Below are 10217 nucleotides of genomic sequence, written 5' to 3'. Positions count from 1 at the left end.
ATAGGGGGGAGGTGACTGCACTGGAGAGGATGCAGAAGAGATTTTCCAGGAAGATTTCTGGGCTAGAGAGTTTGGACAGATTGAGGTGGCTTTCCTTGGAGCAGAGGAGATTGAGAGTGGCCATGATTGAGATGTATTGAATTGTAAGGGACATAGATGGGGTAGACAGGAAGAAACCTTTCCCCTTGGTGGAGGGATCAATAACCAAGGGGCATAGATTTAAGGTAAGGGGCAGGAAGTTCAGAGATGTGAGGAAAAGCTTCTTCATCTGGAGGGTGTTGAGAATCTGAAACTAACAGTCTGAGGCAGAAACCCTCATGACGTTTAGGACGTGGTTTGATGTACACTTCTGAACCACGGAATAAAAGGCAAACAGTCAAGGACTGGAAAACAGGAATCACAAGGTGGTTGTTTTGACAAACACAACCTCAATGGGATGAAGGGCCTGTTTTCGGTGCTGTAGACCTCTGTAACTCACCAGTGACATCATCCATAATGGAGGCTAATCCAAATTTGAACATTTCGCCGCTGACTCACTCATCCCATCAGCGAGAAATTTAAATGTCTGCATCTCTGGATGGCCTGCTCCACTGGTGGGGAAAAGCTGCTTTCAGTGCCATGGAGGGCATGCAGATAGAAGCTCATCCTGGGGTCAAACATGATGCTGAAGTTGCAGATAATGTTCCTTAAGGACAGACAACTACCATGTATGGAATTGATATTGAAGACATGGAGATTGCAGTGGGGCTGGAAGATGTCAATCACTGAGAAAGACAAATGTAATACATTACAAATGCTGCAATCTGAAACCAGGCAGGACAAAAAGAAGGCAGCAGACTGTTAATGTTATGTTTTCCTTCATTCTTTCACTGGGAAGTGGGTTTCACCGTCAAAGCAAGCAATTGTTGCCAAACTATAGCTATCTGTAATTAACTGACCAACAACTCTAATCGTCCCTGAATTGAATGGCTTGCTCAACCAATTCAGACAGTGGTTAAAAATGCACAAACACCACTGTGTGTCTGGAGTCATGTGTAGGCCAGACCAGGTAAGGGTGGCAGATTTTCCTCCCCAAAGGACCAATGTGGTTTTGTAACAATTGATTATAGCCACCATGGTCTCTATTCCTGCTGATAAATTTTAATATTCTCAATTAATTAGCTAAATTTAAATTCCATCATCTGTCATGGTAGGATTTGAACCAATATCATTAATGTCACCTTCTAGGTTGCTAATCACTCTTCCCCAGAATGTTTAGTGCTTCACCGGAAATAATTTGAGGTATAACAGGTTTAAAAGAATTCACTGACAATAAAATAGGGTGCTATGGACCAGACCAAACACCCTCAAAGTATATTCAGAAGATCGCCTAGACCCTAACTTCTTTTTTATTTTAAAGATACATGCCAGGCGTAGCGGTCTGGCTGCAATTTGATTGGTCAAACTAACACTTTTGAAACAAAACACACTTTATTCATATACCACATTAAAATACAACAAAAGAAAGAAGAAATTGGAATAACTTAACTCTTTTGGAAAACTTAACAAAATAACAGATTATTTAACAATTAACTATTCCAATATAGTATTATGAGTTGAGAGTGTAGTGCTGGAAAAGCACAGCAGGTCAGGCAGCATTCAAGGAGCAGGAGAATTGACGTTTCAGGCATAAGCTCTTCATCAGGAATACATAGTAATATCGTACTCGTATAGTAGACAATATAGCAATATCCCATTGACACACCCTTGGCAAAGGACAAGTCAGTAAAATAGATTGTCTCACCGGCAATTCTCCAATCCAGAAGGAAAACCATCAACATTCTGAGTGAGAGAGAGAGAGAGAGAAGCAGTGACAGACATGCCAGAACCCAGCTTCACAACTCCAGCAAAAATTACTGAAAAGCTAAAATTAAAAGTCCTGACTCTGGGGGAGTTTGATCCCCACCCATTCAGGCTGCTTCGATTGTTCAACCTTGACAAAAAAAGCCAAGTCCTCAGAAGCTGTTTACTGTATTAGATTCAAATAGACAGCTCATCACTTCTGTCTTAAAATCACTCTTCAAACAAAAGGACAAAATACACATCTTAAAGCCCCAGTACATCACTGTAGAATGGAGAAGAATGAAAGGGAAGGTGCATGATAGATTGAAAGAGGGGAGATTGAATGGCAGAAGTGATAATGGCTTAATGCATGAAATCAATTTAAAAACAAAATATCTTTGAGTCATTGAATATTTACAGTACACAAGGGGATTCAGCTCATTTGTGACAGCTCTCTGCAAGAACAATTTAGCCCCTCTCATTTCCCTGGTCTTTCTGTGGCTCTGAAGTCCATTTATCTCCATTTATAATGCAGTTCCTCTTCTGAAGCTCTGATTAGAGCACAAAACAATTTTAAGGCCGTAAGAGCTGCCAGAGAACATGGTGGGGGATGGTACAGTTACAATATTTAAAAGGCATCTGGATGGGTATGTGAATAGGAAGGGCACAGAGAGATATGGGCCAAGTGCTGCGATATAGGACTAGATTAATTTAGGATATCTGGTCAGCACGGATAAGTTGGACTAAAGAGTCTGTTTCTGTGCTGTCCATCTCTATGACTAATTTAAACATCTGTGAGAAAGGGTTGTGGTGGTTTCCTAACTGCAAGTGTAGTTTCAAATAAGGGGCAGAGGCAGTTGAATAAATAGCAGCACTTGGCAATAAATGTACTGGTCTGACTGGAGTTATAGTCTGAGGAACACATGATGAATGGGACCAGTGGGTTTCAATTACAACTTTCTCTGTTTTTTCCATCTGGGCATTGACTTCCTGCACTATCCTGAGGGGAACAAATGGGCTGTGCTGAAAGTGTGGACTGGATTCCACAACTGGATCCTGCCTTAATGATCCAGATCTGATATTTTGAACCACTTTCAGGAAAGTTGAAAAGCCGGAGGTTCCTCGATTAATGTGACGTTGGGCAGAACAAGGATTGATTCTCCAAGTCTCAGGGCAGCCTGAATACCGAGGTGATGGTAACGAGGTAAAATGGAACAGGTCATCGGAAGAATGAAGCGGGGCTTTATTTTGGGATCAGGATAGGTCGGGTTTCGATCCCGGAAAGGGAGGGCCCAGACAGAAAGGCAGTGGGTCCTGTTACACAGACATAACTAACAGTAACATGCTGTGTAAATGGATGACATTGTCTCACACTATTTTAATCAAACATATTAATCATTGGAAACCTGCGCCCCTCTTCTAAATGATTAAAGACTTAATAGTAATGTCGGCTTGTTCAATGCATCACAACAGTTGTATGACACTTTGATCTTCTACTATAAATTCTGTGTCCTAGGTATTCTGCCCAACGAGCTTACGGAATAAGGAGGTGCTCTGGATCCTTGTTTTTCAAATAAACCTGTTCGACTATAACCTGGTATTCTGTGTGATTTTCAACGTTCTCCACCTCAGTCCAACACCTTTGGAGTGCCATGGTGGCTCAGTGGTTAGCACTGACGGTAAAAACAATGACTGCAGATGCTGGAAACCAGATTTTGGATTAGTGGTGCTGGAAGAGCACATCAGTTCAAGCAGCATCCGAGGAGCAGCGAAATCGACGTTTCGGGCGAAAGCCCTTCATCAGGAATAAAGGCAGAGAGCCTGAAGCGTGGAGAGATAAGTTAGAGGAGGGTGAGGGTAGGGGTAGGGAGGAAGTAGCATAGACTACAATAGGTGAGTGGGGGAGGGGATGAAGGTGATAGGTCAGGGAGGAGGGTGGAGTGGATAGGTGGAAAAGAAGATAGGCAGATAGGACAAGTCATGGGGACAGTGCTGAGCTGGAAGTTTGGAACTCGGGTGAGGTGGGGGAAGGGGAAATGAGGAAACTGTTGAAGTCCACATTGATGCCCTGGGGTTGAAGTGTTCTAAGGCGGAAGATGAGGCGTTCTTCCTCCAGGCGTCTGGTGGTGAGGGAGCGGCAGTGAAGGAGGCCCAGAATCTCCATGTCCTCAGCAGAGTGGGAGGGGGAGTTGAAATGTTGGGCCACAGGGCGGTGTGGTTTATTGGTGCGGGTGTCCCGGAGATGTTCCCTAAAGCACTCTGCTAGGAGGCATCCAGTCTCCCCAATGTAGAGGAGACCGCATCGGGAGCAATGGATGCAATAAATGATATCAGTGGATGTGTTAGCACTGATGCCTCACAGCGCCAGAAACCGAGGTTTGGTTCCAGCCTCGGGTGACTGTCGGTTGGGGTTCGCACATTCTCCCGTGCCTGTGTGGGTTTCCTCTGGTTGTTCTGGCTTTTATTGGTAGAGGAATTGAGTTCCGGAGTCCTGAAGTCATGTTGCAGTTGTATAAGACTCTGGTGCGGCCGCATCTGGAGTATTGTGTGCAGTTTTGGTCACCATACTATAGGAAGGATGTGGAGGCACTGGAACGGGTGCAAAGGAGGTTTACCAGGATGTTGCCTGGTATGGTAGGAAGATCCTATGAGGAAAGGCTGAGGCACTTGGAGCTGTTTTCATTGGAGAAAAGAAGGTTTAGGGGTGACTTAATAGAGGTGTACAAGATGATTAGGGGTTTAGATAGGGTTGACCATGAGAACCTTTTTCCACGTATGGAGTCAGGTATTATGAGGGGGGATAGCTTTAAATTAAGGGATGGTAGGTATAGGACAGATGTTAGGGGTAGATTCTTTACTCAGCGAATCGTGAGTTCATGGAATGCCCTGCCAGTAGCAGTGGTGGACTCTCCCTCTTTATGGGTATTTAAACAGGCATTGGATAGACATATGGAGGATAGTGGGCTGGTGTAGGTTAGGTGGGCTTGGATTGGCGCAACATCGAGGGCCGAAGGGCCTGTACTGCGCTGTATTTTTCTATGTTCTATGTTCACACAATCCAAAGATGCGCAGGTTAGGTGAATTGGCCATGCTGAATTGTCCGTAGTGTTCAGGGATGTGTAAGTTAGGTGCATTAGCCTGGGATAAACGTAGAGTAATGGGAATTTGTTTGGCTGGGATACTCTTTGGAAGGACAGTGTTGGGTTGAAGGGCCTGTTTCTACACGGCAGGGATTCTATGGAACTCCAGCACCCCCACATCAAACTATTAGGTGAATCTCCCTGATTGGCCAGAACAAGAGAAGTTTCTAGGCAACCATCGAAAAGACCATGAGGTCTAGGCATGGGAGGGAGGGGTCTGAGACGTTCCAGGTGAATTTGAGGTCGGGTACTATAAACCGACTGACTCCCACAGCTACCTGGACTACACCTCCTCCCACCCTGCCTCCTGTAAAAACGCCATCCCATATTCCCAATTCCTTCGTCTCTGCCGCATCTGCTCCCAGGAGGACCAATTCCAATACGGCACAGCCCAGATGGTCTCCTTCTTCAAGGACCGCAGATTCTCCCCAAACGTGATCGACGATGCCCTCCGCTGTATCTCCACCACTTCCCGCTCCTCCGCCCTTGAGCCCCATCCCTCCAACTGCCACCAGGACAGAACCCACTGGTTCTCCCTACCACCCAACCAAACTCCATATACAGAGTATCATCCGCTGTCATTTCCGCCAACTCCAAACAGACCCCACCACCAGGGATATATTTCCCTCCCCTCCCCTATCAGCGTTCCGAAAAGACCACTCCCTCTGTGACTCCCTCGTCAGGTCCCACCAACTCAACCGCCACTCCCGGCACCTTCCCCTGCAACCGCAAGAAATGCAAAACTTGCACCCACACCTCCTCCTTTACTTCTCTCAAAGGCCCCAAGGGATCCTTCCATATCCGCCACAAATTCACCTGCACCTCCACACACATCATCTATTGCATCCGCTGCACCCGATGTGGCCTCCTCTATACTGGGGAGACAGGCCGCCTACTTGCGGAACGTCTTAGAGAATACCTCTGGAACACCAGGACCAACCAACCCAACCACCCCGTGGCTCAACACTTTAACTCTCCCTCCCACTCCAACAAGGACATGCAGGTCCTTGGACTCCTCAATCGCCAGACCATAACAACACGACAGTTGGAGGAAGAGCGCCTCATCTTCCACCTAGGAACCCTCCAACCACAAGGGATGAACTCAGATTTCTCCAGTTTCCTCATTTCCCCTCCCCCCACCTTGTCTCAGTTGAATCCCTCGAACTCAGCACCGCCTTCCTAACCTGCAATCTTCTTCCTGACCTCTCCGCCCTCACCCCACTCCGGCCTATCACTCTCACCTTGACCTCCTTCCACCTATCACATCTCCATCGCCCCTCCCTCAAGTCCCTCCTCCCTATCTTTTATCTTAGCCTGCTGGACACACTTTCCTCATTCCTGATGAAGGGCTTATGCCCGAAACGTCGAATTTCCTGTTCCTTGGATGCTGCCTGACCTGCTGCGCTTTTCCAGCAACACATTTTTCAGCTCTGATCTCCAGCATCTGCAGACCTCACTTTCTCCTCACTCCTTTCAGGTCCCAGGTCACACTCCAGCTGCTGGGTATAGGTCAGTGACAGTGTCCCGGGACATCCCATCAGCTCTGATACTGTGCCTCACTCATCCGGAGGAGATGACATTGAAGATGAAGACTCGGACCCTCCTCTGTCTGCGATGTATCCCGAGGAGCCCTTCAGCAGTGACCTCTTCATCTGGTGGAGGCTGTTCAGCTTCTGCTGCAGGTTGCTGCTGGCCCAGGGTTTCCTGGTGCATCTGTCCCTCCTGTAACTCCCTGCCCCGTTGTTACATGTTAGCTACTGCAGGAATGGTACCAGCTGTAGCTGGCTCCATCGGTCACGCTGGCAATGCCCCTGCATCAGGAACATAGGAACAGAAGAGGTTCTTAGCAATGGGAACAGTCTCCAGTCCCGTCTCAGAGAAATAGTAGCTGAACATGTTCCTCTATCGAGTGAGACAATGGTGTGTCTGACAAGGAGGGCCACAGAATGAACATCTTGCCACTTTGACATGGGACCTTATTTTGAGGAGTGTTCCCCTGGTCAGACTGAAGAGAGGCAGCAGCTGCATGAGCCTGGTACCCTTCTCCCCCAGACCCACATCACCTACACAAATCATCATTGTATCTCAGAGAGTCTTCCATTATCCTGACAGTTCAGATGGAGAAGGAATCAGCTCTGTGCCCCTTTGCACCCTCCCCTACCCCATTGAGGCCATGTTGGCAGTGACTGACCATCAACCCCCTCCCACAGCATCCCAGGTTCTCCATGCTCTACCATCTCCTCCCTTGACATATCAATAATCCTCCCCATCATTGTTCTTGTGCCTTGCAATCCCAGGCTGCGGCCTACAATCCCCAGCATTGAAGTCTCCAGCTCTCTTCACTGACAGGGCTCCATGATAACCCCCCCACACCCCTCCCCAATGCTCATGCCCCTGGTGTGCAGGACTGACCCATGCCCACTCCTCAGGCTGCACTGAGATTGACCCCTGACCATGACCGGTCCAAGCAGCTGACTAACCATGAGACACACTAACTGGGACACACTGACTGGCAGCAGCCGAACTGGACTCGACTGAGGACCACTCCCCTTCGACTTGGGGATATGGCCATTTGTCTGAGGTACATGCAGTCTGTCTGCTATCCCGGCAGATGGGACGTGCTCTCGGTGGGAGATTGATGCTGCACTGTGCCACACAGCAAGATGTCCAGCCCCTTGACTGACTCCTGATGACAAGCTGCCTGGCTCTGTGTCTGCACCAGACTGTAAGGCAAGGCAGCAGGACAGGGAGCTTTAAAGTGGGGTTGAGGGAGCACAGTGCTGAAAGGGCAGGGAGAGGCTGGGATGCGGTGAGCATCCAGGGAGGTGCAGAGTGAGTGTACACTGAGAGACCTGGGAAACAGCCCTGAGGTAGCCTGGACCAATCTGTGAGCTGGGTGCCTGTCCCTGTGAGCAAAGTATCATGGCAGCATTCCAATGATAGTTACCAGTGTGACCCAAAGGACAACGTTAAAGTGCAGACACGCACTGTAAGTGGATGGGAGCTGTGCCATGATGTTGGACAGGCTGGCACATGCTGAATGCCAATGTCTGTGGTAGCAGGATGTGTGCAGCTGTTGCCTGGGAGTGTGCCCTGAGATGTTGGTGCAGACAGGCAGGAGGCTGGAAGAACACAGCAAGCCAGGCAGCACCAGGAGGTGGAGATGTTAACATTTCGATTGTAATCCTTCTTCAAGACTAGGGCTGGGTGTGGAGGGAACTACAGATAAAGGGGGTGGTGAGGACAGGGTGATGAAGTGAGGATAGGTGATGACAGGTCGACTGTATTACCTGGGTTGGTCAATGGGAAAATGAATTCATTTGGTGGCAGGGATTGTGAAAGGGAGGGGGAGGGACTGGGAATGGAGTCGGGGGATGGGGAGGGATGTTATTTGAAACTGGAGACTCAATGTTGAATCCTCTGGGCTCGAGTGTGCCCAGGTGATAGATAAGGTGTTGTTCCTCCAATAGGAGCTGTGGTTTGTTTTGGCAATGGAAGAGGCCAAAGATGGTCATGTCAGAAAGGGAGTGGGAAGGGGAATTGAAATGGGCGGTGACTGGGAGGTCTGGTTGGCCCCTGCGGGCCCAGCTGCGATGCTCGGTGAACCATTCCCTAAGTTTACGTTCAGTCTCCCTGATGTAGAGAAGACCACATTGAGAGCACTTGATACAGTTAACTCGGTTGGAAGAGAGGCAGGTGAACCTCTGTCTGACCTGGAAGGCTGTTTGGGGCCCTGGATGGAGGTGAGGGGGTGGTGTACCAGCAGGTTTTGCATCTTTTCTTGTTGCAGGGGAAGGTACCTGGGGCTTCGTTGGTGGGAGTGGAGTGAACCAAAGACTGTCAGATGGAACGGTCCTTGCAGATGGCAGAAAGGGGTGGGGAGGGGAAGATGTTCTGGGTGGTGTGGTGCCCAGGATGGTGGTCCAGTGGAGCGAGTGGTGAGCTGGATTTTCCAGATACACTCTCTGACTTGCATGTTGGGAATTCTCAGTGTCATATTTCATAGAAGAATAAGAAACTGTGTAGTAATGAGGCAGGATTCACATTTAATGAGGTTGATCACGGGCAATAATTCCCACTAATAGGCATTTCACCATTCCCAGCTGAAAATGTGTTGCTGGTTAAAGCATAGCAGGTTAGGCAGCATCCAAGGAACAGGAAAGTCGACGTTTTGGGCATATGCCCTTCATCAGGAATGAGGAGAGTCTGCCAAGCAGGCTAAGATAAAAGGTAGGGAGGAGGGACTTGGGGGAGGGGCGATGGAGGTGGGATAGGTGGAAGGAGGTCAAGGTGAGGGTGATAGGCCAGAGTGGGGTGGGGGTGGAGAGATCAGGAAGAAGATTGCAGGTTAGGAGGGCGGTGCTGAGTTGAGGGAACCGACTGAGACAAGGTGGGGGGAGGGGAAATGAGGCAACTGGAGAAATCTGGGTTCATTCCTTGTGGTTGGAGGGTTCCCAGGCGGAAGATGAGGCGCTCCTCCTCCAGCCGTCGTGTTGTTATGTTCTGCCGGTGGAGGAGTCCAAGGACCTGCATGTCCTCGGTGGAGTGGGAGGGGGAGTTAAAGTGTTGAGCCACGGGGTGGTTGGGTTGGTTGGTCCGGGCGTCCCAGAGGTGTTCTCTGAAGCGTTCCGTAAGTAAGCGGCCCGTCTCCCCAATATAGAGGAGGCCACATCGGGTGCAGCGGATGCAGTAGATGATGTGTGTGGAGGTACAGGTGAACTTGTGGCGGATATGGAAGGATCCCTTGGGGCCTTGGAGGGAAGTGAGGGAGGAGGTGTGGGCGTATGTTTTACATTTCCTGCGGTTGCAGGGGAAGGTGCCGGGAGTGGAGATTGGGTTGGTGGGGGGTGTGGACCTGACGAGGGAGTCACGAAGGGAGTGGTCTTTGCGGAACGCTGATAGGGGAGGGGAGGGAAATATATCCCTGGTGGTGGGGTCCCGTTTGGAGGTGACGGAAATGACGGCGGATGATACGCTGTATACGGAGGTTGGTGGGGTGGTAGGTGAGAACCAATGGGGTTCTGTCTTGGTGGCGGTTGGAGGAGCGGGGCTCAAGGGCGGAGGAGCGGGAAGTGGAGGAGATGCGGTGGAGGGCATCGTCGATCACGTCTGGGGGGAATCTGCGGTCCTTGAAGAAGGAGGCCATCTGGGCTGTGCGGTGTTGGAACTGGTCCTCAACACAGACATCTACTATAAACTGACTGACTCCCACAGCTACCTGGACTGCACCTCCTCCCACCCTGCCCCCTGTAAAAA

General features: G+C 49.4%; 1 long non-coding RNA gene across 1 annotated transcript; it reads left to right on the top strand.

The window, feature by feature from the left end:
• The first annotated feature begins 2929 nt into the window (after positions 1 to 2929).
• Positions 2930 to 3414, top strand: LOC132832880 (uncharacterized). Its single transcript, XR_009646998.1, has 2 exons — positions 2930 to 3025; positions 3338 to 3414. It is a non-coding gene; the product is annotated as an uncharacterized LOC132832880 (long non-coding RNA).
• The last annotated feature ends 6803 nt before the right edge of the window (positions 3415 to 10217 follow it).

This window comes from Hemiscyllium ocellatum, chromosome 35 (genome assembly GCF_020745735.1).
Source record: "Hemiscyllium ocellatum isolate sHemOce1 chromosome 35, sHemOce1.pat.X.cur, whole genome shotgun sequence".
NCBI lineage: Eukaryota > Metazoa > Chordata > Chondrichthyes > Orectolobiformes > Hemiscylliidae > Hemiscyllium > Hemiscyllium ocellatum.
Note: the sequence above shows the minus strand (reverse complement) of the source record. Positions and strands in the feature narration are given on the sequence as shown.